The sequence below is a fragment of the Phascolarctos cinereus genome, unplaced genomic scaffold (genome assembly GCF_003287225.1).
Source record: "Phascolarctos cinereus isolate Bilbo 61053 unplaced genomic scaffold, phaCin_HiC Scaffold_726;HRSCAF=1367, whole genome shotgun sequence".
NCBI lineage: Eukaryota > Metazoa > Chordata > Mammalia > Diprotodontia > Phascolarctidae > Phascolarctos > Phascolarctos cinereus.
In genome coordinates, this window is record NW_027556098.1 from 151,850,946 (window position 1) to 151,878,767 (window position 27,822).

Here is a 27,822-nt window from a genome sequence, read left to right on the forward strand (position 1 = left end):
GGGCAACTCTTTGAGGCTATAAATTGACAAGAAGGTACAGACTTAAATTGATAGTTTCCTCATTCAGGGAGTTTGCAATACCAGCAAAAGCACAAGTCTGGTGCCTATCCTTAAGACACTAACTTTATATACTACTACTAAAATATGAAAGAGAAATTATAACGTTATTTTCAAACCAAGATACTTAAATCTCTTACAAGTTTTTCCCCAAGTAACAAGTCAAAATTTAGAAAATGAATGTCAGAAATGTAATTAATTGCTCTAACTGCTAGGCTAAGCAAGTGACAGTTTATTGACTGGATGATTAATTTGCAGAAATCAATTGTGCACTTCAGAAAATGAAATATTAGTTTCTCTATATGCATGCCTTTTAAAACATGATTGCTGGACTATACATATACAAATAAATACATGCATATAAAAAGAGAGAGAGAGAGTCCCAAAAGTCTTAGCTTTAAGTCAAAAGCTTTAATAGTCTGTTGTATTACATATGTTTAATAGTTGGTATTATGCTTGCTATTACTAAAGCTTAAAACTGCAGTAAGGCTTTGGGGATACACAGACACACACACACACACACACACACACACACACACACACACACACACACAACAAGGGAGCAAACAAATGGATTTTTATTTTCCAGTATTTTATCAGTAGTTATCATAATCTAACCATCACTCTGATAGACTGAAATAACTACTACTGAAATATGACTATGTAAAAATCATATCATGATTTACTATTCTAACATTCTTTTCAACAGAATAACAAATTCAGGTACACTTTTTAATCAATATTGTTGTTTAATTGTTTTAGTCATGTCCAACTCTTTGTGACCTCATTTGGGGTTTCCTTGGCAAAGATACTGGAGTGGTTTGCCATTTTCTTCTCCAGCTCATTTTATAGATGAAGAAACTGAGGCAAACAGGGTTAAGTGACTTGCCCAGGGTCACAGCTAGTAAGTGTCTGAGGCTGAATTTGTACTCATTGGCTAAATGCCATAGCCTAGAAGCAATATTTACTTCATTTATTCCTCTTTGGGCAATTAAGTAGCATAGTGGATAGAGCACAGGCCTTGGAATCAGGAAGACTCATCTTCATGAGTTCATATCTGGCCTCACACACTTATTAGCTGTGTGTCCCTGAAGTGACTTTTTATCTCCATTTCCTCTATTTACCTCCATTTCCTCAACTGTAAAATAAGCTGGAGAGGGAAATCACAAACTATTCCAGTATCTTTGCTGGAAAAAAATGGGGTCTCAAAGAATTGGATGTGACTGAAACAAGTCAACAACAACAACATTCTTCTTTTAAAAGGGAAAAACAAAATTCTGTTTATATTCTGCATTTCTTTAAATTATAAATCTGTGGTTTAGTAGCACCTTATTATTATAGTCTGACCCTCTCCCCTAGGGCTTAATAAAGCTATTGCAAAGAACAATGGAATAAATACTTCAAAACTATTCTCATGAATGTTAATGAAGTTTCTTTGCAGCAATTCACGCACCAGATTAACACTACTGCTTTACTTCTCATAAACTTATGTTGGTAGTAGGTTTGCTGTCAGGATTGTGACAGCAGGTGGAGAACATCTGCTAGGAAATAAATCATTTGTTAGGTTCCTAACAACTGGGATAAACTGAGATAGACTAAGTTTGACTAGATTTAACCAGGGTATTCAGGTTAACAATGCATGTTTTCATGACTGACTGAGGGTGCAGGGAGAGGTGAGCAGCTCTATCTTTCAACTTTCTAGAATTTACCTGCACCTAGATAGTTCTTGATAACAACCAGTACATTATGCTCCAAGGACAATCCTTGCTAAGACAGGCAAGGCTAAGAGCAGGATAAAGAAATCCTTGTTCCAGATAAGGAAAAAAAATGCATGGGAAAGGAGATACTGTTTCCCCTCTACAGCAGCTAAACCAGAAAGGAGGTGGGAATGTTCAGAATTGGGCCTTAATTGTAGGATTCTTTAGGGCAGAAACTGCATTTAATATTTTGTAATCCCTATAACTTCTATCATACTGTTATGCACATAGTATAGGAACTCAGTACATACTTGTTGAAAACATAAATAAACTACAAACTAGGGCCAATCATTCACTGGAATTTGTTGTGATGAGATTTGATTTCTATTAAAATCTACTAACTTCTCCAAAATGCTTTCCCATGATGAAGATTTCAACTCCCTAGAACATAAACAAATAAAATAAGAAAGATGGCCTGCATTCAGTTCAGCATGCCTCACTTGGATTCTTCACATTCTCCTCTGTTTCTTCCCCAATAATATATAATAATATATAAATTTTAGGCTTTAAAGAGAAATTGGACTTGGGATTGACAGACAAGGTGGGAAGTATTGAAATTGGAGAAATTTCAATGAAGGATTGTTCAAGTAATAAGAAAGATTTATTTTTAACCATCTGCTTAAGCCAGTATCTCAAATAAATAATAAAGGAAATATGTAGAATAAACGCAGCTGCTATTATTTTTGATGGCTTTCAAAAACACCTCAATGAAGCAGGTGACACCATTTAAGAGGTCCCAGTAATCTAATGCAGCCAAAGGGCATTTACATTTGATTTTACAAACTGAACAAATGAATGGCTCATTCTATTATCTGAAACAGGGATGGGATGACATTTTCTATTTATAATTATGTTTTAAGTATTTTTTTTTTTGCAACACTGACCAATGGAACCCAGTACTTCTTCGGTGTTTTAGGAGCAAATTCAAAATAAATATTGCATGTCTGGCTGGAAGCAGAGTCTGAGGCTTGGAGGGTGATAGCTATCAAATCATGTTCCTGAATAGTAGATTCACTGGCCATAAATTCTGCAAATAAGGCTTGGTACTGCATCATACTTAATCTGTTTTAATTACCATAATGAACACAGATTCCTAACTTGTCACAAGCTGCCCCTAGGGGAATATTCATTTCCCAACAAAGATTCCAAAGATAGTTGTCCAAATTGAGTGCCTAAATTATCTTTTAAGTTGTATTCTAAGAGAGTATTTGAAGTCATTTTTGTTTTTGCATTAACTGAACTCTATGTCATGTATAATTAAGATGAAATTATGCTGAAGGATTATACAACATTCCTCTGGTGGGGATGTATATACTTTCTATCTTATAGTTATGATGCAAGTAGTTCAAATCCCAGCTCAAACACTTAGTTCCTATATCATCTAGGTAAAATCATTTAATCTATCTGAGCTTTGTTTTTTACCCTCATCTACAATATGAGGATAATAAACTTGTAGTATTTCCCCTCTCACAAATCACCAGAGAAATGAGTTACCAATCATCTTCATCAATATAAGATAACCGATTTAGGTAGAGGAGGAAGAGATCTTAGATGTCATATATTTCAATCCCCTTATTTTGCTGATGAGGAAGCTAAGATAGAGCAGTTAAGTGGTCACACAGTCATTAAGTGTCATAGGTGGGATTTGAATCCAGGGCTTCTTGACTCCAAGTCCAACACTCTATCAATTATGCCAGGATGACTCTCATTTCCAACTTCACTGCAGGAAATAACAAGGGCTTTTGTTGTTCAATTGTTTTCAGTTGTGTCCATCTCTTCATGATTTCATTTGGGATTTTCTTAGTAAAGATACTGAAATGGTTCGCCATTTCCTTTTGAAGCTCATTTTACAGAGGAGGAAACAGGTAAACAGGGTTAACTTAGTTGCTTAGGGTCACACAGCTAGTAAGTGTCAGAGGCTGGCTGCCCTTAGCATGGGTTTAAATCCCCCAAAATTTTCTAATTCCTTATTTCTTTACTATCCCTAGCACAGTCTCTTCATTATCCTTAGCATATATCAAGTTCCATTCTGGTGATGCCTTTCAAGAAAATGGAAGACAATGGCTACCACAAACAAACACTCTGTTTCCCTAAGCATGATGCATCGTCCTTAATGATAGCTATGACTTCTCAGTCAAATTAAATATCTTCTGGGTCTTGAGTCTTTTGGATTATTTCAGTACATATTTCATTTGTATCCCAGTTTTATTTCTCTCTTCTTCCTCACATACTCTAAGTTCCAGTAAGACTGATCTCCTTGCTGATCCCCAAGAAACATTCTCCCTCCTGACTCCATGTCTTTGCACAAGCTTCCCTCATACTTGTAATGCTCTCCTTTCTCGTCTCTATTTTTTGGAACCCCTAGCTCCCATAAAAGGCTTAGCTTGAGGGCCTTTCCTAATTCCCTAGCTTGGTAGTATGTCAACATTTTTTTAGTTACCAAAGCACACCCATCATAATGGGGGAAAAAAGAGAAAAAAGTTTTATTATTTTTTTTATCTCAGAGCTGAGATTGAAATTTTCTGAAAGAGAAGAATTGCCCTCAACCACTATTATCGAACACTGAATGGCTTTGGAAAATAGTTTTTGCTGTAGACTTTATGTGTCTTAATGAATTGAACCTAAAATTACAAGGTAAAAGAGCACTTATACATGAAACTTATACTGTGGCAAAGTCAATTCAACAACTAATATCAATCTTCTTTATATCAAGTTTCTTTATACACTTCTTGTGCTGTCAAAAATTAAAACAAGCAATGAGAGTTGATATATTTTCCAAGTTTGAAGCACAGTTTCAGCATTTTTCAGACTTTGACATAAATGCAAAAGAAATATCTGCATTTCAAACTCCGTTTAGCCGTTAAATTGAGGAGCTTCTACCTAATCTTCAATTGTAAATGATTAATCTACAAAGTAATACTTTAAAAGACAAATATTAAGATAAAAATCTAAAAGAATTTTATAAACATTTTCTAAGTAATGTGTATGCTTAATTAAAATCATATTTTTTTGTGGACTGATATCAGTATTTGGCAGTATCTAGCTGTATGAAAACATTTTCAAAGATAAAATATATAAAATATCATTATACACCAACATCAAAAGATGAATATTTGTAATTGAGTTTGATGATGGAGAAAGCTAACTTTGACCGCAATTAAGGAAAATGTTACCCCCCAAAAAAATCCATTCTTCTTCTCATGAATAGACCTGTATTACCAGAAATGCACTTAATTTTTACTTTTATACTTTGAATTTTATCAATAAAAATTGTGATTTCTTTTCTCTCAGTATAGAAATACCTACATAATGTCAACAATTTTGCCTGTAGTCCTTCAAAACCTTAACTATTTATTATCTGTCTCTTTACAGAAAAGGGGAGGTGGCAGAGGGAAAAGATTGCCATTTCAGCTTCTCTTCTCTTCAGGGCTCAGGAGCTAGAAAGACTCTGGGAAGAAACTGACATGTAAAGCAGCTGGCAATCTCTATCAAGTCTCTATTCCCAATTTGTCACACTAAACCAGGGAATTTCCCTTTGGGTGAAATGTGGGACTCTCTCTCTCTCTCTCAGCTGAGCTGAGTTATCTGGATCTCTAGGGAAGAGTTCATTCAATCTGTATCATCTAGTATATATTCCTCTATGTATACTTTCTCTGAATTATGTCTGGGTTTTTCTTTGTTTTCTTTTTTGTTTTGTTTTGTTGCTATTGACTTAAATAAATTGATTTGTTTGCTCCTTACTATATGTGTTCATTATGGAACTGGCCTCTGGTGGGGAGTCAAGCCTTGGATATATAGCTTAGGTCCTTCTTTTTGATTAAAGGATAGTGATCACGAGTATAGCTTGAGCCTAAAAACTACTTCCCCTAGACTAATGGAGCTGATAGATATAACGCTAGCCCACGTACACTCTCTCTCTCTCTCTCTCTCTCAGTAAAGAAAAGTGGCTAGCCTTTGGCCCCAATTTATTGCCTCCTAGAAGGAATCAATCACTCTTGGAGAATTGTGGAGGGAGGAGATGCCAGAGATACTTATTTTGCTTCCCTGTGAGCCACATGTGGACAAACCCATATGGACACACACAAACTACACAAACAAAACAATACAACAACCCCACCATACCATCTTATACCTGTACTTGTGTGGTATTATGGAAAGAATCCTAACTTTGGAGCTGGAGGACCTGGCTTCAAAAACTTCTTAAGTCATTTACCAATATGACCTTTGTCAAATCCTATAACTTCTCTGAGCATCAGCATCCTCATCTGTAAAATTAGAGATGGTCTCTAAGGCATTCCAGCTCTAAATCTATGGTCCAGCTGAGCATACCTGTAATCCCTGCTACTAAGTGAGGCTGAGGTAGATAGACTCCTTAAGTTCAAAAGTTCTGAGCTACAATAGGGCTAAAGTTAATTGGGTATCCACAGTAAAACTAGCACTGATATAATCTCTGGGAGTAAGGGTGTGGCAGAGGCCACCTGTCTACCTAAGTCCAAGTCAGAATAAGTAGAATGTAGAATAAGTAGAATAAGTCCAAGTCAGAAACAAAGAATGTCAGCACTTCTGTGCTAATCAGCAGCGGTCCTGTGAGTGTTTTCTTCTAGACTAGGTGGTAATGGGAGTGGGAATGAAAGTGAAAAGAGGGAGAAGGAGAAGGAGAGGGAAAGGAAGAGAGAGACAGAGGAGAGAGAGAAGAGAGAGACAGAAGAGAGAGAGAAGAGAGAGAGACAGACAGACAGCAACAGAGAGACACAGAGACACACACAGAGAGAGAGAGAGACTTCTGTTGTGTCTCCCAAGGAGAACATATGCTCTTTGGGGGTAGGAACTTCCTCACTTCTGTATTTGGGTCATCAGTGCATGGTAGGCACTCAAACGCTTCTTTACTGATTCCAGTTATAAATCCCATGCTTCTATGACTGGTTATGACAACTTTCTCTACTGTTTTTCTCACACAACACAGCATATTGGAAATAAGAATGGACGAAGAGATAGGAGACCTGCATTCTACTATGAGATATCTCTTCCCCTTTTATGTTCTTATTTTCCTGATCTGTAAAATAAAGAGTTTGTATTAGATAATCTAAGATCCTTCAAAGCTCTGGCATCCATTAACTTGGGAACAACACCCAGAGATGAGAAAGAGAATCCTTTTCCTGGTCTCTTATTCTTTTGGTGTAATGTACTGTTTCCCAGAAGTTCAATTTCTATTTTGGGAGAACTGATGAAATTTCCAGAGAAATTTAAATCACTTCTGAGCCACATTTTTATACTTTTGAGTTCAAAGCTCCAACTGAACTGGACCAATCATGATGATTATCATCAGAGAAAGCTGCAGTGCATAAGTTGGAAATAAGAACTGCCAAAATTGATTTTTCAATTTTTTTCATTTTCTTTGATCTGATCAAACAGCAGAGGCTTGAACATGTCTTGAAGAGAATTTGGTGAGCATGAGCTAAAGCTTTTACATATAGTATAAATTCATAAATTTTCATGCAGATTCACTCAAAAAATAAATATTTGTTTAGGGAAAGATGGGATGATAAGGAGACTTGAAACCAAGGGTGTGCTGCTAAATGTTTAACAACTAAGAGAGTTTAACAATTCTCTTATGTTGCACTTTAAAATTTAGTCTGCATTGTCAACATTTTCTCTATCATTTTCTTAAATCTATACGATCAACAAAACAATCAAACCTTGATTTTTAGCATTTGCCAATTTCCAGGTATAAATGCTCACTCTAAAAATTTAATAATCAGCCCTCAGAACCTAATTTTAGCTGGCTCTAGCACATTTCTGCTTGAAACTGTCATATGAGGAAGAAACTGGATGTTTAAATAAGAGAAGATTCAGGGGGAACATGATTCAACTATATGAAGAATTGTCATGTTGAAGAGATCTTATATTTATCCCATGCTGTCCTAGAGGACAGAAGTAGGTAGTTTAAAAAGAGGTATTTCAGCTAAATTTGGGGAATAATATTTTAAAATTAGAGCTGCACAACAATGCAAAGGGAACTTAAAAAGGTAATGAGCTTCAGAGGTCAATGGAAAAGTTTAAGCAAAGGGTCAAGAAGTTTTTGTCATTGGTGTTGACGAAGGAACTAATAAACTGAGAGTGAGGTTGGACAAGGTGACATCTAGGATCGAATTCAACTTTAATATGCTTCGTGATGTACTGAATGAATGAGCGAATGAATATCTGATTGTGTATCTTTTAATCACCTACTGAAAGAAATTACATTCATCATATTTTATCCATTTATGCCCAAGCTCCAACTTCCCTTACTAATTTTCAAGCTTGACTTTTTTTTTAATCTACTTCAAAAACTACTCCTTTAACTTAGTCATCTCTACAGATTTAAAATGATGAGAGAGCAGGAAATATGTATTTGGAAGAAGTTTGCTTTCATCCATTTCTCCCATACTTCAAATAAGCATGGAGCTTAAAAAGGTCTTCACTCCTTCCAGTCTGTAACTCTGCCCAACAGAGAATAAAAAATTTAAATGAGAGAAAATCAATTATTGATCTGCATTCTTTATTCACAGACACTTTTTTTCAATTAAACTATGTTTCAGTTTGCTAGGTTTTCAACAGTATATTGCATAATACTAATTGATTTTGGTCTATTGAAATAAAACCTAAAAGTTTGTACAATTATTTCAACTCTTTATCTGCAAGCACGTGACCCTTATTCCAACAGTATCCCAATAAAATGACTAAGTTACATGGTGAAGAGCTCTAGAAATACTTTCCCAACCCTCACTCTGATTAGGAGTCTGAGTCTCCTGAGCAGGGTTCCTACATTTCCCCTTAGTCGACTAGAAACAAACTTTTTGTTTTGTTTTGTTTTGGCTAGGCAATTAGGATTAAGTGACTTGCCCAAAGCCACACAAGTAGTACGTATCAAGTGTCTGAGGCCAGATTTGAACTCAGTCCTCCTGATTCCAGGATCAGTGCTCTATTCACTGTGCCACCTAGCTACCCCAATTAGAGATAATTTAAGGGGATTGGAAGACAATCTAATATAGCTTATGATTCCTCACCATATTCCTTCCCCACAATGATTATCAGTTTCTATCAATTGGTCAACCAGACAATTAAATTAGAGATATTAACAGAAGTGATATATTTGATACAAAATATTCCCCCAAAATTGTGTGGTACATTCTGCCACAAGCATATCCACAGAGTCCAGGTGAAAGCAAATTCAAACTTGGTGGTAAAGGTAAAACTCATAGTTCTGAAAGTCCATTTTCTGGATGGCTCACAAAATCCCCTTTAGATATGATATAGTTTTTTTTTTTCCTATACTCCATGTAGAGCTTTGAATAGTTATTTTCTTCATTGGATCCACTATATCTTTGCCTCTTAATCATATTCACTGCCTTTGGCCATTGCTGTCCCTAGAACACTACTGGGACCCTGATGAAAAATCTGAACCATCCAGTCTTATGAGTTTCACAGAGACCTCTTCAAATCAAAGGAGAAGGTGCTCTTTCTTACCACCACCCCCAATAATTTTTCTTAAGGATTTGGCTGGAGACTTCTACCACTATGTCCTGGAAAGTTCAAATCCTCAATTTCAAACTAACTCACTTGTTTTCTATATATTCCAAAGGAAGTGATCAAGTTCTCCCAAATTAATCCAAATTGACTTCCTATTACATCTATCTAAAATTAGGGAGATGACCAGGCCTTGTTCACATCCATTTAACAGTAGAGACATATCCTTGCTAGAACTGGACATTACATCTTGTCACTTACTGGTATAGGTAGTTGACTGATAAGCTCAAATGAGTCACATTCTTACACACAGAACAGTGAAATATTATTTAAAAATCATCTTTAAATGAATACAATTATAATGCCCAGGTTTGGTTCAAGAGAACAGAGAGAAAACATACCTCCCTTCCTTCTTTGCAGAAATGGGGGATATGAAACTTTTCATATAGTGTCAGACTCTACTGATATGCTGGATAGTTTTTCTGAGGTAATCCCTGGGATCTCTGGGATCTATGAGGAGTCCTTCAATGTCTACTTTCTACCCTCTCCAACTAGGGAGAGAGGGACAACAGAGGAAGGAGGCACTGAGGAGATAGGAGTTTCAGAGCTGATGTCATCTTGCAGAATGGTGAGTTCCTGAAGGTCATGAAGTCCAGGAGAGTACCCTGTTGGGAAATGATGAGATAATGGCCTTGGGAGCCCATCTTAAATGGGGAAAGATCTGAGAGGAAGTCTCCAAAAGTCACTTCTCATAATCTTTTTTCCTCTCCTCTCATCCTCTTATTCTCTTCCCTTCTCTCTTATTATCTCTCTCTCAAAATTTGGTTATAAGGAACAAATACTATGAATAGGAAAAGGAAGGATATAGTCAGAAAAGAGTTTATAAATGTATCTTGCACATAATTTATTTTTTAAAAATCTATTCATTTCATTTTAAATGTGTTTTGAAATAATCAGGGACTAGGAGAGGGAAAGCCTTTGAAGCTCTGGACTCTATTACAAGAAAAGACCCATGGCAAGCTTTAAATCCTCAGATTTTAGAGGACAGCAAAATAAATTTTATGAATGGAAACATCTGTAGTTTTCATTCATTCAAGAAATAGCTATTATGAACATACTATGTTAGGGGATCTTATACTGAAATTTGGGTTCATTTCTCAGTTGGGAATAGGCAAGGAGAAAGGAAATAGTACAAAAGCTTGTTCACCAAGAAAATGTTTTGTTGAATGGAAGTGAGAGTTGAAAAGAAGGCTTGCTAAGACTCAGGAAGTAAACTTGTACCTTGATTTCCTTTCTTTTTCCTATTTGGTTGAAGAAAAAGGGTTAGACAGAAAGAATGAAGAGGCAAAGTTGTGATAGAGAGTATAGGTAAAAGAGTATAAATAAAACCATGTGAAAAGATACATGCAGCAGTAGAATGAATTTACCCTTAAAGATCCTAGGATCATAGATCTAGTGTTGGAAGAGATCTAACAGCTCTCCTAGTCAGGTCCCATCAATTTTATAGATGATGAAACTGAGTCTCAGGGAAACTAATTGATTTACCCAGGTTTACACAGATAGTGACTATCAGAGGTGAGATGCTGAAGAGGCAAATAGCAGCCAGAGACCAATTACTGTCATATTACTAATAAATTATAATCTAACAGTTCTAGGGTTTTGAGGCTTCCTTACAATCATGAAGTAACTGGAACAAGACTAAATGACTTGAAAAAGAGAAAAGTGATGAAGAAGTCTCTGAGAAGCTATTTCCAGATACAAGAGTTGTGCCTTTTTTGATAGTTAAAATCAGAAGTAGGAACTCAAAGGTTTTCATTAAAATGAAAGAAAGGAAATGTTTACTTAACTGGCAATTGATAATGGTGATAAATGTTCAGTCTGTACTTAGATGTGTTTGTTTCTTTAACTTTCATTCTTTATAGTAATTGAAATTTAGTTAGAAATCCAAGAGGGAGCTACGTGGCACAGTGGATAGAGCACTGGTCCTGAAGTCAGGAGTACCTGAGTTCAAATCTGACCTCAGACCAAGCACTTGACATGTACTAGCTGTGTGCCCCTGGGCAAGTCACTTAATCACAATAGCCTTAAAAAAAGAAAGAAAAAAAGAAATCCAAGATAGTAAGTAATGATTTGTTGATCGCTTAAACTTCAATATTTAAAAGATCTGTGATTTCATCAACATTAATATTATCTCCATCAAAGCAGATTGAAATGCCTTATAAGGCAGTCTTTGTGAGTTGCTGTGGCCAAAAATATTCATCAGTTGGTAACAAACCTCTGGTGATTGACCTTAAATTTTTGAAGCAAAGCCACAACAAGTGGCTAAATTGTGTGGTTATTACCTGTACTACTAAAACTGGCCTCCAAATATTTGTTCCAAGATGGTTTACAGCATCTGGAACACATTGCACCCATTTCCATCTCTGGACTATTGCCTCAACCTGGAAAAGCCTTTTGGTCATTCTTCTGCACCTCTTTAAGTCTTACCTTCCTTGAACGCACCAATCAATTTAGTCTCTGGGGAAGTTTCTGTAACCACTCCAACCCAAAGAAATGTCTCCTTCCTATTAACTCACAACACTATTATCTACTCTCCTCATTTGGTACTTCTTGCACACAATTGTATTAGACATCCAACCATTTGCTTTTGTCTCTGTAGCTATCTGTCCATCTTTCCTCTAAAACCCTTCCCTTTTCTTAACTTTCTTATTACTATCAAGGATACCACCAATCTTCCAGTCATTCAGGCTCTCAACCTAGATGTCATCCTCAATTCCTCACTCTTTCACCCCCAATATCCAACCTGTTGTGAAGATTTCTTGATTTTACCTTTGTAACAACTTTCATATACCTCCTATTCTCTCCTATTATACAATCACTATTTAGGTACAGGCCCTCATATATGGTCTATTGCAATAGCCTGCCGGTTGACGTGCCTGCCTCAAGTATCTGTCCACTACAATCCATCCTCTACTTGGCTGTCAAAGTCATCTTCCTAAAGCACAGGTCTGAATATGTCACTCTCCTATTTAATAAACTCCAGTGGCTCCATTTAAGCTCCAGGATCAAATATAAAATCCTCTGTTTGGCATTCAAGGTTCTTCACAACCTGCCCCCTGCTCACTTTTCCAACATCATGCTCCCCACCCTCCACCCATCATGTACTCTGCCACTTATTAACATTTGTCTTCTTCCAGTTCCTCAAACAAGATATTACATCTCCTGACTCAGGGCATTTCTCGCTAGCTGTTCCTGGAATTCTTTCCCTTCTCACCTCTACCTCCTTGCTTGCCTGGCTTCCTTCAAGTCCCAGCTAAAGTCCCAACTTTTGCAATAAGTCTTTTCCAATCCCCCTTAATGCTTATACCTCTCCTCTGTTGGTTATCTCTAATTTATCCCATATATTGCTTGTTTGTACATAGTTATTTGCATGTTGTCTCTCATTAGACTATGAGTTCACAACACTACCATATTAGCCTTTCTATAGACTTTATTTTACAATATAGTGTATAGTGTTGTGAACTGATTCAACCATTCAGTACAGCGATTTGGAACTATGCCCAAAGGGCTATGAAACCATGCATACCCTTTGACCTAGCAATACCACTGGTAGGTCTGTATCCCAAAAGAAATTTAAAAAAAAAGGAAAAGGACCTATATGTACAAAAATATCTACAGTCGCTCTTTTCTGGTGGCAAAGAATTAGAAATTGAGGGAAGGCCCATCAATTGAGGAATGACTAATTAAATTGTGGTATGTGATTATGATGGAATACTCTTGTGCTATAAGAAATGAGGAGGAGGCAGCTAGGTGGCACAGTGGATAGAGCTCCAGCCTTGGAGTCAGGAGGACCTGAGTTCAAATCTGGACTCAGACACTTGACATTTACTACCTGTGTGACCCTGGGTAAGTCACTTAAGCCCATTGCCTAGACAAGAAGCAAAAAAAAAAATGATGAGCAGAGTAATAGCAACATTGTAAGATGATCAGCTGTGACTGACTTAGCTATTTTCAGCAATACGATGATCCAAGACAGTTCTCAAGGACTTATGATGAAACATGCTATCCATCCCCAGAGAAAGAACTGCTGGTGTCTGAATACAGATTGAAGCAAACTATTTTTACTTTATTTTTTGTGAGGGTTTTTTTCCTAGTCTATGTTTTCTTTTACAACATTACTATTATGGAAATGTTTTGCATGACTACAAATGTATAACCTATATTGAATTGCTAGCCTCCTCAATGAGGTGGGATGGGATGAGAGGAAGGGAGAGAATTTGGAATTCAAAGCTTTAAGAATGAATGTTAAAAATTATTTTTACTTATAACTGGGCTAAAATAAAATACTAAAAAAATTTTAGAATATTAAACTGAATAAAAATAAAAAGGTTATAAACACCAGGAAACCAGAGAACACTTTATATCCTCCCTAATACTACAGTAAACAAATTATACAAACTTTTAAAAAAATATTCTCAATACTTCCAGATTGCCCAGGTCTGATAAGACTAATTGATTCTTTGAAGTCTAGGCTTACAAATAAAGTAATGAATTAATTTTTGCAAGTCTTGGGAATGCACAGGCTAGTATGACACCTGGTTTATCAAAAGATAAAAGACGTATCACTTACTGGAAGCCTCCAGTTGAATTGTGCAGTCCTAGGCCCTTAAATGACACAAAGAACAGAATCTAAAGAATGAGATGCCTAATCAATTTGCAGAAACATGGAAACCCTCAGAGTGATAGGTAATAACCAGCAAGACTTTGTGACCAACAAATCATGTCAAACCAATTCAATTGCCTACTCTGACAGAGTGACAGGCTTTGCAGATAGGGAGGAACAAGCAAGCATAATATATCTTGATTTCAGTGAGACTTCTGACTGTTCCACATGACATGCTCATCAACAAGGTAGGAAAATATGGCTTGCTGTCAGAGATGGATTAAATTGATTACAGTGGAAGCTAATTGGAGAGAGAAGAAAGTCAGAGACGGCAACTCATGCAAGTTTTGAGGCGAGGATAATGTGTTGTTGGTTTCGATATGGACAAATCCAAGGGCAAATAAATGTAATGTCACTGAGACCATAATCCAATCGGGCCAAACTTAAGCAGGTGAAAGAGGGGATTCACTCAAAATATCAACAAACTTAAAAGGACCCAAGTATCTACCATGTCCCCTAACTGACCCATTATAGTGCTTGGAGTTGGACCATAAGAGATTCATTCTTTCATATTAATAGCTGACATTTATAGAGCTCTTTACCATGTACAAATTACTTTAAATCCATTATCTCATTTGATCTTCACAACAACCCTAAGAAGTAGGAGGGTAATGGAGTTGGAAAGTGGCAAGGGTTACTGGGTGATTAGCAGGTCTGGAGGGTATAAATAAACTTGAGGGGCAAAGGTGCTATTATCTAAACTGAGATATAAACCTCAATCTGAGATTAGCACTAGAACCACAGGAGTAGGGGTTTAGACAGAAGAAGGTCATCAGAGTCTTGAAGCCAAAAGGTACAAAGCAGAGGGGGAAAGGCAAGAAATACATCCCAGTAGAGCAAGATCAGGAAAATATCAGGAAGGAAGGGAATTGTGAGGCATCTGCTGCTGACTGCTTGTCTCACAGTATTAGCTGGAGACAGCATTCTATTAGGAGTCTGTCTTCTTACATATCCTTGGCAATTTCATAATTATTGATTGATATCACATTACCTTCCTAGCTTTTTGCAGCAGGGGACAGGGAAATAAGATGTCCCTTCTCTAGTCTGTTCCTGCTTGAAAAATAGATGTCTGTAGTCTCTACCTCAAAAAACAAACAAAAAGTACATCTGATTGCCTGTAGAAATTAATTTTGGCATCTCCAACTGCCTAAAGTTCAAAATCTTTAACTTAGCATTCAAGGCCATCTATGATCTAACCCTGACATAAACTTCTTACCATATCTCCTACTTCCTCTCTCCCATACAAACTTTCTATCCAGCCAAACTAAACTCCTAAACAAAAGACTTATGCAGGGCTACCTCTGTACTTTTGCTCAGGCTATTTAACTCCCAACCTAGAATGTTCTTCCAACTCCTTTCTTTTTTTAAAATTTTTTATTAATTTATTTTAATTTATCAACAATCACTTCCATAAGCTTTTGACTTCTAAATTTTGCTTCCCCCCCTCCCCACCTCCCTCCCCAAGATGGCACGCAATCTGATATAGACTCTACATATACATTCCTATTAAACATATTTTTTAAAGTAACAAATTTTATTTACATAATTACACACTTTGTCTTTGACTTCTTTTTCTTCTTTTTACTGTCTTTGTTCATCTTTTTTTTTGTTTTTGAATTTCACCAACTAATGTGTAAAGGCATCATCAACACCCTGTCTTGTTTTTGCCAATGTTTTAATGAAAGGAATTCCATAACTTCTTGCTAAGTCCTGAGCTCGTTTTGTAGCTACTGTTCTGGAAGGTAAATCACATTTATTTCCTACAAGGACCATGGGTACATCTTTGGAATCTTTAACCTTTTTATTTGTTCTCTCTATTGTAAGATCATACTCATCTACAAAGTGATTCTGAATTAGCTGTATTGTCAAGGCACAGTTGCCTGTGCCACCAGCTCCAACTACCACAAGCTTATGTTCAGTCATTTTCAGCAGTCCTCTTTTCTGTGACAGAGAGATGGTGGGTCTCAGGCCACAAGGCCGCCTGCATTAGCGCCACTCTCAAGCTTACTCTGAAATGGCAAGGGCTGGGGAGCTCAGAAGGAGCTGGAGCCCAAGGTGCAGCCACCGCTGCTGCTGCCACCTTATGAACATATTTCCACATTAGTGATGTTGTAAGGAAGAATTAGAACCAATAGGAGGAACCACCAGAAAGAGGAAACAAAGCAAAAAGAAAAAAAGAAAAAAAATAGTAAATAGTGCGCTTCAATCTGCATTCAAACTCCATAGTTCTTTCTTTGTATGTGGATAGCATTTTCCATCATGAGACCTTTGGAGATGTCTTAGATCCTTGCATTGCTGAGAAGGGCTAAGTCTATCAATGTTAGTCATCACACAAAGTGGCTGTTACTATGTACAATGTTTTCCTGGTTCTGCTCATTTCACTCAGCATCAGTCCATACAAGTCTTTCCAGGTTTTCTGAATTCTGCCTGCTCATCATTTCCATTATATTCATATACCACAACTTGTTCAACCATTCCCCAATTGATGGGCATCCTTTCAATTTTGAATTATTTGCCACCCCAGAAAGAGCTGCTATAAACATTTTTTTGGTACGTGGGTCCTTTTTCCATTTGTATGATCTCTTTGGGATATAGTCCTAGAGGTGGTATTGCTGGATGAAAGGGTATGTACATTTTTGTAGCCCTTTGGGCATAGTTCCAAATTGCTCTCCAAAATGGTTGGATCATTTCACAACTCCACCAACAATGCATTTGTGTTCCAATTTTCCCACATCTTCTCCAACATTTGTGATTTATTATTTTCCTGTTCCAGATCTTAAATTGTATTATAAAGCAGCAATCATCGAAACTACTTGGCAGGGGGGAGGGGGGAGGGAGCCAAGATGGCGAGTAAAAGCAGTCACTTGCTTGAGCTCTCCTCCAAAACCCCCCAAATACCTGTAAAAAATAGCTCTAAACAAGTTCTAGAGCAGCAGAAGCCACAAAAAGACAGAGTGAAACAAATTTCCAGCCCAAGACACTCTGGATGGCTGATTAGAAAGGTCTATCAAGCCATGCAGTTCATCATGGGCCACACAGGCAAAGACCAGGCCTCAGTGAACCTGGACAAGGCCTCAGGTGACTGAATCATGGGCAGCTGTAGCAATTTCCAGACTTCTCAACACACAAACACCAAAGACAACTTAGAAGGTCAGTGGGAAAAGTCTGTGACCTCGGTGGGGGAGAAGTTGAGTCCCAGTTTCAGTCCCCCCCACATGGCCTCAGGGCAACAACTGTGTCCAGAGCTTCCCAACCCACAGACTGAGGGGAAATGAGGTGGCTGATAAGAGGGGGATTGCAGGGATCTCCTTGCTGGTGCTGAGGCAGGATTCTCTTGCTTTGTCTGTGCTTGGATCTGGGTCACAGTTCTGGGTGGCCATCCTGGGCTGAAGAGGAGTGCTGGCATAGTGGAGCTTGTGGTGGCAGTACAGAGTGAATCCTCCTCGTAGTTCCAAGGCAGAAAAGAGTGCATATGGTCACTCATAAAACAGAGCACAGGCCAAGAAAGGAGTAAACATCTTGCATTTGATCATACCACCTTGGAAGAACTGAAAACTTACAGGTCCCTAGAAGTATTTCTGAAAACAGTTGCACAAAACCCCTGAAGCTTAGGACCACACATTCTGTGCACTAGAAGTACCCCCTAACTTAGCAAAGAGTTTAAAACTCAAGTAATTGGCTGAGATCATAAGCAAACTGCACAAAAAAAATCAGACCATAGAATCTTTCTTTGGTGACAAAGAAGATAGAAACATACAACCAGAAGAAGACAACAAAGTCAAAGCTCCTACAACCAAAGCCTCCAAGAAAAGTATAAATCAGTTCCATGTCATGGAAGAGCTCAAAAAGGAGTTTGAGAAACAAGTAAGAGAAGTAGAGGAAAAACTGGGAAGAAAAATGAGAGTGATGCAAGAAAATCATGAAAAACTAGTCAACAGCTTGCTAAAGGAGACCCCAAAAAAATGCTGAAGAAAATAGCACCTTAAAAAATAGCCTAACACAAATGGCAAAAGAGGTCCAAAAAGCCAATGAGGAGAAGAATGCCCTAACAAGCAGAATTTGCCAAATGGAAAAGGAAGTCCAAAAGCTCACTGAAGAAAATACCTCCTTAAAAATTAGAATGGAGCAATTGGAAGCTAGTGACTTTATGAGAAATTAAGACATAAAACAAAACCAAAAGAATGAAAAAATAGAAGACAATGTAAAATATCTCATTGAATAAACAACTGACCTGGAAAATAGATACAGGAGAAAGAATTTTAAAATTATTGGACTACCTGAAAACCAAGATCAAAGTAAGCCTAGACATCATCTTTCAAGAAATTATCAAGGAAAACAGCCCTGAAATTTTAGAATCAGGGGGTAAAATGGAAATTGACACAATCCACCAGTCATCTCCTGAAAGAGATACCCAAAGGAAAACTCCTAGGAATATTGTAGCCAAATTCCAGAGTTCCCAGGTCAAGGAGAAAATATAGCAAGCAGCCAGAAAGAAACATTTCAAGTACTGTGGAAACACGATCAGTATAACACAGGATTTAGCAGAGTCTACATTAAGAGACCACAAAGTTTGGAATATGATATTCTGGAGAGCAAAGGAAATAGGATTACAGCCAAGAATAACCTACTCAGCAAAACTGAGTATAATCCTTCAGGGGGAAAAGTGGAAATTCAGTGAAATAGAGGACTTTCAAGCCTTCTTGATGAAAAGACCAGGGCTGAATAGAAAATTTGACCTTCAAATACAAGACTCAAGAGAAGCATAAAGAGGTAAACAGGAAAAATAAATCACAAGGGACTTATTAAAGCTGAACTGTTTACATTCCTACATGGAAAGATGATATTTGTAACTCATGAGACCTTTGTCAGTATTAGGGTAGTTGGAGGGGAAAAAAATTATATGTATAGATAGATTGATAAATAGAGGAAAGAGGGTGAGTTGAAGATGAATAGGTAATATCTGGAGAATAAAATTAAGGGGTGAGAGAGGATTATACTGGGAGAAGGAAATAGGGAGAGGTAGAATGGCATAAATTATCTCACATAAAACAGACAAGAAAAGGCTTTTACAGTGGAGAGGAAATGGGGGAAGGTGAGAGGGAATGAGTGAATCTCATTCTCATCAGATTTGGCTTAATGAGGAAACAACATACACACTCATTTGGGTATGGAAAACTATTTTACCCTAAAGGAAAATGGGGGGAAGGTGATAAGAGAGTGGGGGGATAATAGAGGGGACTGCAAATTGGAGGAGGGAGTAATCAGAAGCAAGCACTTCTGAGGAGGGACAGGGTCAAAAGAGAGAATAGAATAAACAGGGGGAGGGAGATTAAGGAAAATATACTTAGTTTTCCACAGCATGACTACTATGGAAGTGTTTTGCATGACTGCACAAGTATAACCTGTATCAAGTTGCATGCCTTCTCAATGAGGTTGGGTGGGGAGGAAGGAAGGGAGAAAATTTGGAACCCAAAGTTTTAAAAACAAATATTTAAAAAATTGTCTTCACATGCAACTGGGAAATAAGATATACAGGCAAGGAAGTATAGAAATCTATCCTGCCCTAAAGGAAAATAGAAGAGGAAGGGGATAAGAGAAGGGGAGGGGATAGAACAGAGGCAAATTAGGGGAAAGGATATTCAGAATGCACACTGTCTTGGGGTTGGGGGAGGGACGAGATGGGGAGAAAATTTGGAACTCAAAATCTTGTGGATGTGAATGTTGAAAACTGAAAACAAATAAAATTGTGCTCTCAGAAAAAAAAAAAGAAAGAGAGGAGAAAAATTGGAGACACCTGCTATAGATGGCCTTTTCAAATTTGGTCACAAAGGGAAGAAAAGATACAGGATGATAGTTAGTGGATATGGAAGGATTAAGTGAGGATTTTTTCAGGATGGAGTAGATATGGGCATGTTTGTAGGCAGTAGGGAATGAGCCAGCAGACAGGGAGAGATTGAAAATAAGTGACAGAATAGGAATAAGAGAGGGGGCAACCTGTTGGAGCAGACACAACGGAATGGGAGTGCTTGACTAGGCAGCCTAATCACAAAGTACTAATTTAGTATAATGTGCAATCATTGAACATGTATAACCTATAGCAAATTGCTTACTGTCTCAGGGATCAGGGAGGTGAAGGAGGGAGAGAGAAAATTTGGAACTCAAAATTTTTGAAAAAAATGAATGCTAAAAAATGGCTTTGCATGTAACTGTGGGAAAATAATTTTAAAAAAACAGGGGCTGATTTTCCAGGAATCCAAGGAGGTTATAGCTCCATTGAACTCTGCCCTAGTTAGACTATATCTGGAGTGTTATATGCCATACTCAAAAGGCACTCATAAATTAGAACAGTAATGTCAAACATGTGGCAACATACCATATGGAGCTTGATTAAAATATAAATTGTAATTTAACAAAATAAATTTTTAAACCCCCCCCCAAAAAAATACTTAGTGCTAAGAAATAGAGTGGTGGATCAGTGGAATAGGTTAGGTATGGAAGACACAGTAGACAATGGCTATAGTAATCTACTCTTTGATAAACCCAAAGACCCCAGCTTCTTTGATAAGAATTCACTCTTTGACAAAAATTGCTGGGAAAACTGAAAAAGAGTATGGCAGAAACTAGGCATAGGTCAAAATCTCACACCATATACCGAAATAAAGTCAAAATGGGTTTGTGATTTAGATATAAGGGCTGATACTATAAGCACACTAGAAGAGCAAGGAATAGTTTACCTATCAGATTCATGGAAAACAGAAGAATTCATGACCAAACAGAAGATAGAGAACATTATGAAATGAAAAATGGATAATTTTGATTACATTAAGTTGAAAAGTTTTTGCACAAATAAAGCCAATGCAACCAAGATTAGAAGGAAAGTAGAAAACTGGGAAAGAGTTTTTACCAACAGTGCCTTTGATAAGGGCCTAATTTCTAAAATATATAGAGAATTAAGTCAAATTTATATAAATACAAGTCATTCCCCAATTGATAAATGGTCAAAGGATATGAACAGGCAGTTCTCAGTTGAAGAAATTAAAGCCATCTATAGTCATATGAAAAAATACTCTAATTAGAGAATGCTCTGACTAGAGAAATACAAATCAAAACAACTCCGAGGTACCACAGCACACCTATCAGATCTTCCAACTCCTTTCTACTTATGTATGTCCCATTCATTATTCAAAGCTTAACTCAAATACCTTTGACAGTCTGGTGAAGCCTACCAACCCCTTATTAGAATTATGTTTTTAAAAGCATAAAATAAATTACTTTGGATTACAAAGTAAACCAAACGTAATAAAATAGTTACCAAAGTACTAAAAAATAGTTCACAGATCCTTAGTCTAAGTAGAACTATGACATACTCCTTCTAGTTAATGCAAATTTGCAGATGTTCTGAAATTATGATCTTAGACATTTGCCAGGGGCCCTGGGAAGTTAAATGACTTACCCAGAGTCATATAACAGATGTAGGACTTGAACCCAGGTCTCTACGATTCTGAGGCTGGCTCTCCATCCACTGGATCATGCTACCTCTTAGGCTTAATAGTCTATATATAATCAAAGACACCTAGTGTCTGGAAGGCATCACTAGAGGGAATTTTACCCAATTCTCTGCTTGATGATACTTTTAAATCATCAGTCTCCAAGTATTTTGTTGGCCCTCTCTAATTAGCAAAAGATGTTCAAATATGTACTCCTAGTGTGCATATATTTCCTTATTTATAAATTGTATTGCAATACTATACTGAAAAATTATATTTTATGAAGCATATAAATTCAATTTTTTTCAAAATATGAGAGAAAAATGAAATAATATTAGAACTAGACTCAATAGGGAATCATAATTTATTGGATAAAAGAAAAGTTGCAGAGAATCACTTTTGTAAATATGTGGAACGATTCAAGTGGGGGGAAAGTAAATTGGGGAGTCCAATTAGGAGGTTGTTGCAATGGTCCAGGTGAGAAGTGATGATGGCCTATACTAGGCTGGTGCCTGCGTTAGTAGAGAGAAAAGGAAGCAAATATTAGAGAGATGGAGGTAGAACTGACAAGACCTGTCAAGTTGATATGGAGTCTGTAAGAGTCTGGGTAACTGAAAAGATAGTGACATCCTGGAAAGAGAGAAATTTTGAAGAGGAGAAAGGCAGGGATAATGTAATGAGATCTATGGTCCAGATCACAATCCATCCAGGCCATCCTGGATATCTCATTCTGTACCCCTCAAAATGACAAGGGGGAGGGGAACATTAGAATTCATACCTGTCAATTCCCCACAAAAAAACCTAGAGCCTGCTCTTTAAGAGGTGCCTTCTATAGTTATGAGGTGATAAGAGGACAGAAGGTAAGGAAGGGATTTTCCCAGAAGAACCTGTATGGCTGTTGTAACAGTTAGATTAGTTTATAACTTTGCTGAAGGAAGAAAAATGCCTCAGAAGGAAAGAGGTCAGGATGTGTACTGGGTTGAATAAAATGATGTAGGGGGAGGAGAGGAGAGAGGTTGTATTGTCAATGAGTCTCATGAACGGCAACTGCAAAGAAGGAATGTGACTCCTCCTCCCATCCAACTGCTCACACATACCCATTGCCATCAGGCCATGGCCCCTTTTGGGAGATTTCAGATGCCCCCACTTTGAAGAACACTGTTCTAAATTATTTGGAACAGGTGAAGGGAGGTAAAAAAGGAAAGTTGGTAAAGAGCTCCTGGGAAATAGTTTGCATGTCTCAAGAACAAATAAAAGGGTTTAACAGTTGTGATCCACTATGTTGGTTCTAAAACCCAATAAAGAACAAAGGTATAACTTGAAAATAAAACAGGATGAGAACAGTAGGAAAAAAAGTCTTTAAGTTTAAATTCTGAATCGTTCAGCCAAATTGATAGAAAAATCTTCTATCTACCCTTTCCTTTTTTATTTTGTCAGTTGCAAAATAATTCAAACTTCAACAATTCAAAATTCAACTTCAACAAACTTCAATAAAAAAGTTTCTACCTACTTTCGTGGATTCCCTTGCTATACATTTAGTAGTGACCTCAGTGAGATGTACGTTAATGACTTTACATATATTGAGAATATACTAAACAATACAAAGAACAAAAGAACTCTCCCTTTGAGAGTGGATATCTCATCTCAGCAAAAAAAATGCCTTATCTCACCCAAGGAAAAATTCCCCAGTCTCTAGTGTGAGAAAAGGAACATGTTTAAGGAACTGGCTGCTTTTCATGTTGATCGCTTCTCAAAGTCTTTTCCTCCCTCCAAGGACCTCTCCCTGAAGAGAACCTGGAATCATGTGTATCAGTTCTGAAATCTTGAAGGCAGAAGACCTGAGTTCTCTCCTCTTCCAAGCTCTTAACAACTCCACCCCTCATGTAGATAAGGAGTATAGAGTCATCACTTTCCACCCATGAAGACAGTCTTCTATAAATGGACTTGAGTACAATTAACATATAAAATGAGGATGTTGCACTAAGTGATTTCAAAAGCTCCTTGAAGCTATCATAGCATGTTATGACTCAATGAATAATGAATATGGCCTCTACCCTTGAATTTATAATCATCAGTGGAGGATACATATCACATACATGCAAAATCAGGCTCATGAGTGAATACTACACATAAGTAGTAGCCACCATCCTGATTGCCACATGTGCTTAGACTGTGGAGCAACCATCGTTGAGCAGGATTAATCAAAAGACACTTCACAAGAAGTAAATTTATTTTTGAAAACAGTAGAAAAGTCAGCAACCTGTTATTTAATCCTCTTACCATTCACAACCTCTTTTTACGAGAATAAATATTGCTGGGCACAATTGGCAATTATATTTTTTTCCTTTTGGCAAATGGACTAAAAGTCCATTTATAGCTATACCTGTATTTCATATCCAAAAAGATTATATTCTTCAGTTTAAATTATTTTAATATATTCTCCTAGCTGCTTTCAAAAGCTATCACTTATTCAAAAATATTCTTAAAAAGGAATAACTGAATAATAATAGAAAAATACACATATTACTATTTATCAACTTTCTAACATGATTTTTGTGATATTTTCAGACCTAGCATGATTGTATCTTTTCCACAGAAAATGTCTCCTACAAAGATATGTAGAAAGAACCCTTCAATTAACTGATTTATATGTTCTTTATCCCTTCTTTGATCTATTTCTAATTATTTGAAAACTCTGAAGGCTGACAGTCTTCTTATTCCCAATTTCCAGAAATGGTAATCAGATCAGTAAACTAATTTTGAAAATATAATACTAGAACAGAAAAATGATGTCTTCTCATCACAAAAGCGATATTTCCTTGGGATTAAAAAGTGAAAAGTCCTTCCCAGGAGTTCAAGCAGGTTAGGATGAGAAATGAAGAAATTGAATAAATATAAGGGGGAAATTGTAAGAAGGAAGGGGAGTAAATCATAGCAATCACTTCTATATGACCTCCATTAGCTTCATGGAAATGGGAATAAAAAAGTAGGATTCATTACATTAGACTCCAATATGACCTCACCCTTTGGCATTCAGTGACTAATCAGTATGATAGTAGGCACTGTCATTAGCTTACATGATGGTTCCTAATGAACATATGAATATAGTACAACTCTACTTTGAATCAACAAGATCTATCCAGTCCTATATTCTGTCTCTGATAGGGTAGCAGGGAAGCTTTTGTTGGATTGTATGATAGTAATTCATTTATTCAACCAGACTATCTTGAACACCTTTTATATACCTACCACTTTGAATAATACAAAGAAATGTGAGAAATGGATTCTGACATCTTAGAGCTTACAATCTAATTGAAGAGATGACAGTAAACACAAAAAGTGCATGCAATTAATAACAAAAAATACAACGCATTTCAAGAGGCAGTATATGATATGCCAGACATGGAATACAGACAGTAAATGCTACTGGAGTTCAAAGGAGAGAAGGAGCAGGGAGAGTGGGAAGGCTTGATTTGGGCCTAAATGGATGGCTAAAATTTGGAAAGAGAAAAGAGAAAGAGAAGCAGAGATCATAGTGTGACCAAATCTGGTAATTCAGAAATAAGCAAGATGTGTTCGGGGCTTAATAAAAAGAGTAGTTTGATTGGAGCAAATTGTTACTCTAAGTAAATAATGAGCGATAAGCCTACAAGACAGGTTAGGATGGCATTCAAAAAGTGATAAAGACAGGTCAAAGGAAGATGAACACTATCCTGTAAGTAGTAGTAGACAAAGTTATAACTAGGAATTCTGGAATCTGTGGCAAAGGGTAGACTGGAACCACAGTCTGGGTAACATTTTCCAGGATACCCATCATCTTAAGATGTCCCCTACAGTTTTACTACCCTTTTCAAATGATGAAAGTTTGGAAAAGCATATCCCCCTACCCTGGAGCAGCCTGGCCCCTGTCTTTCAAGTCTCCAGTAGTAAATAATAGTCAGGAGACACCTTTGACCCTGACATTTGTCTCCAGTTTTCCCAGGAGTAGTACTGACCTTCTTCCCAGGCAGAATATGGTCCAGAGAAGTGAACCTCTCACTGGAAAAGCGAAACCCTTCCTTGGGGCAGAGTTATTCATTGGAATACACTTCTATTTGCCATTCAAACTCTGACTGCCCAGGAACTGTGCTGCACCTGTTCCTGGTAATATGTCCATTCTGTAGAAGTCACATCTATCCTACAGATCTTATACTTATTGACTTCTTTTCCTGCGATTAAGTCACTTTGGCAATTTGAAGTCTCACATTCCCCCTGCCCAAGCTCTATATTAGATGGAAGATTACTTCAAGATGAAAGAGGGGAGGGAGGAATAGGGAGGTGCCCCAGCTCAGTTATAGCCATGATAACAGGAAGATATTGATATAACAAGATTTTATATATATATATATATATATATATATATACATATATGTATATATATATATACACATATATGTATATATAATATATATATATACATGTATAAAACCAATATAACAAGATAATTTATGTAAAGCATTCTGCAAGCCTTAAAAGCTATATAAATATTATTATTATTATTATTATTATTATCATAAGACAAATAGTGGGAAACATCTTGAGACAAGCAAGCCCAGAGATTAAGCAGGAAAAAAAGAACTTAGTGAACTCAAAAGGGGGTTCTTCAATTCTTAACACATATACAAATAGTCAAGAGGGGGAGTCAAGAATTAATGTACATTAATTGTGCAGTTATTTAATTGTTCATGTATAAAGTCAGCAGAGTCTAAAGTGAGAGTTGTTAGTGAGTGTTGGATTGGAGAGGAAAAGATAGATAAAAGAAACATAATGAGGGAAGAACTGGCAGGATTTAGTGACTGAGTAGCTATGGGAGTTAGGGAAGAGTCAGACAGCTCTAAGATTTCAAGTCTAGAAGACAGGTAGTGCCATTAGCAGAAATGGGGATGCCAGGAGGAGGAGTCAGTTACATTTCCAAGGGATGTCAATACTAATATGCATGGACACAGAATCTGGTACAGAGGCCATGTGGCTTCAAAGGTCAGCCCTCTGCTGACTTTCTTTTTGCAGGTGACAGCTGTGTTTGATGCATCTGACAGCAACCTTCACCCATGAATTACTAAATAGGCTAGCAGAGACCTGGTGCCAGATGCAATCCATCATCTTTACACCATGACAGGCTCAATCCCGAGAGTCACCACCTCTGGGGAACAAACATCTTCGACCTCGGGAGACAGGAACAATGGGCTGGCAGCCTTGATGGCTTGTCTGTGCAGGTCCACACTCCATCATAGTGCTACAGCTTGTGAGACAAAGAGCCCTTCCCCCTTGAGGGACTCCATATATTGGAATGTCACAGATGACAGGAAAACACACAGTGCAGGTAGATTCTTTGGAGGAAACCACACCTGGAAACTGGGGTAGAACCATAGACCCCTTAGTCTCCACCCCACTTAACCAACCAACATGCTCTTATAGCAATAAAAAGATCTATCAAAAAAATTCCAGACGCCTGAGTTATTAACCATGTTCTTTGGATGAATACAGGCAACCCAAATCAAAGGAAGCATTATATGGCCCTGCAGGGAGGCAGCCTACTAAGAAGAAGAAATCAAACTAAAAGATCTGATAAAATAGAAAAGGATTAGATCCTACCATTCATTTGTCTGTAGAGTGTCATAAGGACAAATGCATGCTCTTATGTTTTCCCCTCATTCTACTCCTGCGCCTGGTTATTTGCCTCTATCCAGGCCTATGCCTTCTTGGTGGGTAGACTCGCTTAGCAGTTTAAGGCAAACAAGAATGATCAAGCTCCACCCAGCAGGCAAGGAAAGATATTTTTCAATATAAATTTATTTATTTTTTAGTTTTCAACATTTATTTCCACAAGATTTTGAGTTCCAAATTTTCACCCCATCTCCCCCCTCCCCTCACCCCAAGATGGCATGCATTCTGAATACCCTTCCCCTAGTCTGCCTCTCTTCTATCTCTCCCCCCTTCTCTTATCCCTTCCCCTTCTATTTTCCTGTAGGGCAGGATACACTTCTGCACCCCATTTCCTGTATTTCTTATTTCCCAGTTGCATGTGAAAACATTTTTTTAAACATGTGTTTTTAAAACTTTGGGTTCCAAATTTTCTCCCTTCCTCCCTCCCCACCACCCTCATTGAAAAGGCAAGCAACTCAATAGGTTATACATGTGCAGTTATGCAAAACACTTCCATAGTAGACATGTTGTGAAAAACTAACTCTATTTCCCTTAATCCTATCCTGCCCCCCATTTATTCTATTCTTTCTTTTGACCCTCCCTCCTCAGA

General features: G+C 37.3%; 1 pseudogene; it reads right to left on the reverse strand.

Annotated features, from left to right (window-relative positions):
• Positions 1–15,581: 15,581 nt before the first annotated feature.
• LOC110223746 (GTPase KRas pseudogene) lies at positions 15,582–15,966 on the reverse strand (annotated as a pseudogene).
• Positions 15,967–27,822: the final 11,856 nt, after the last annotated feature.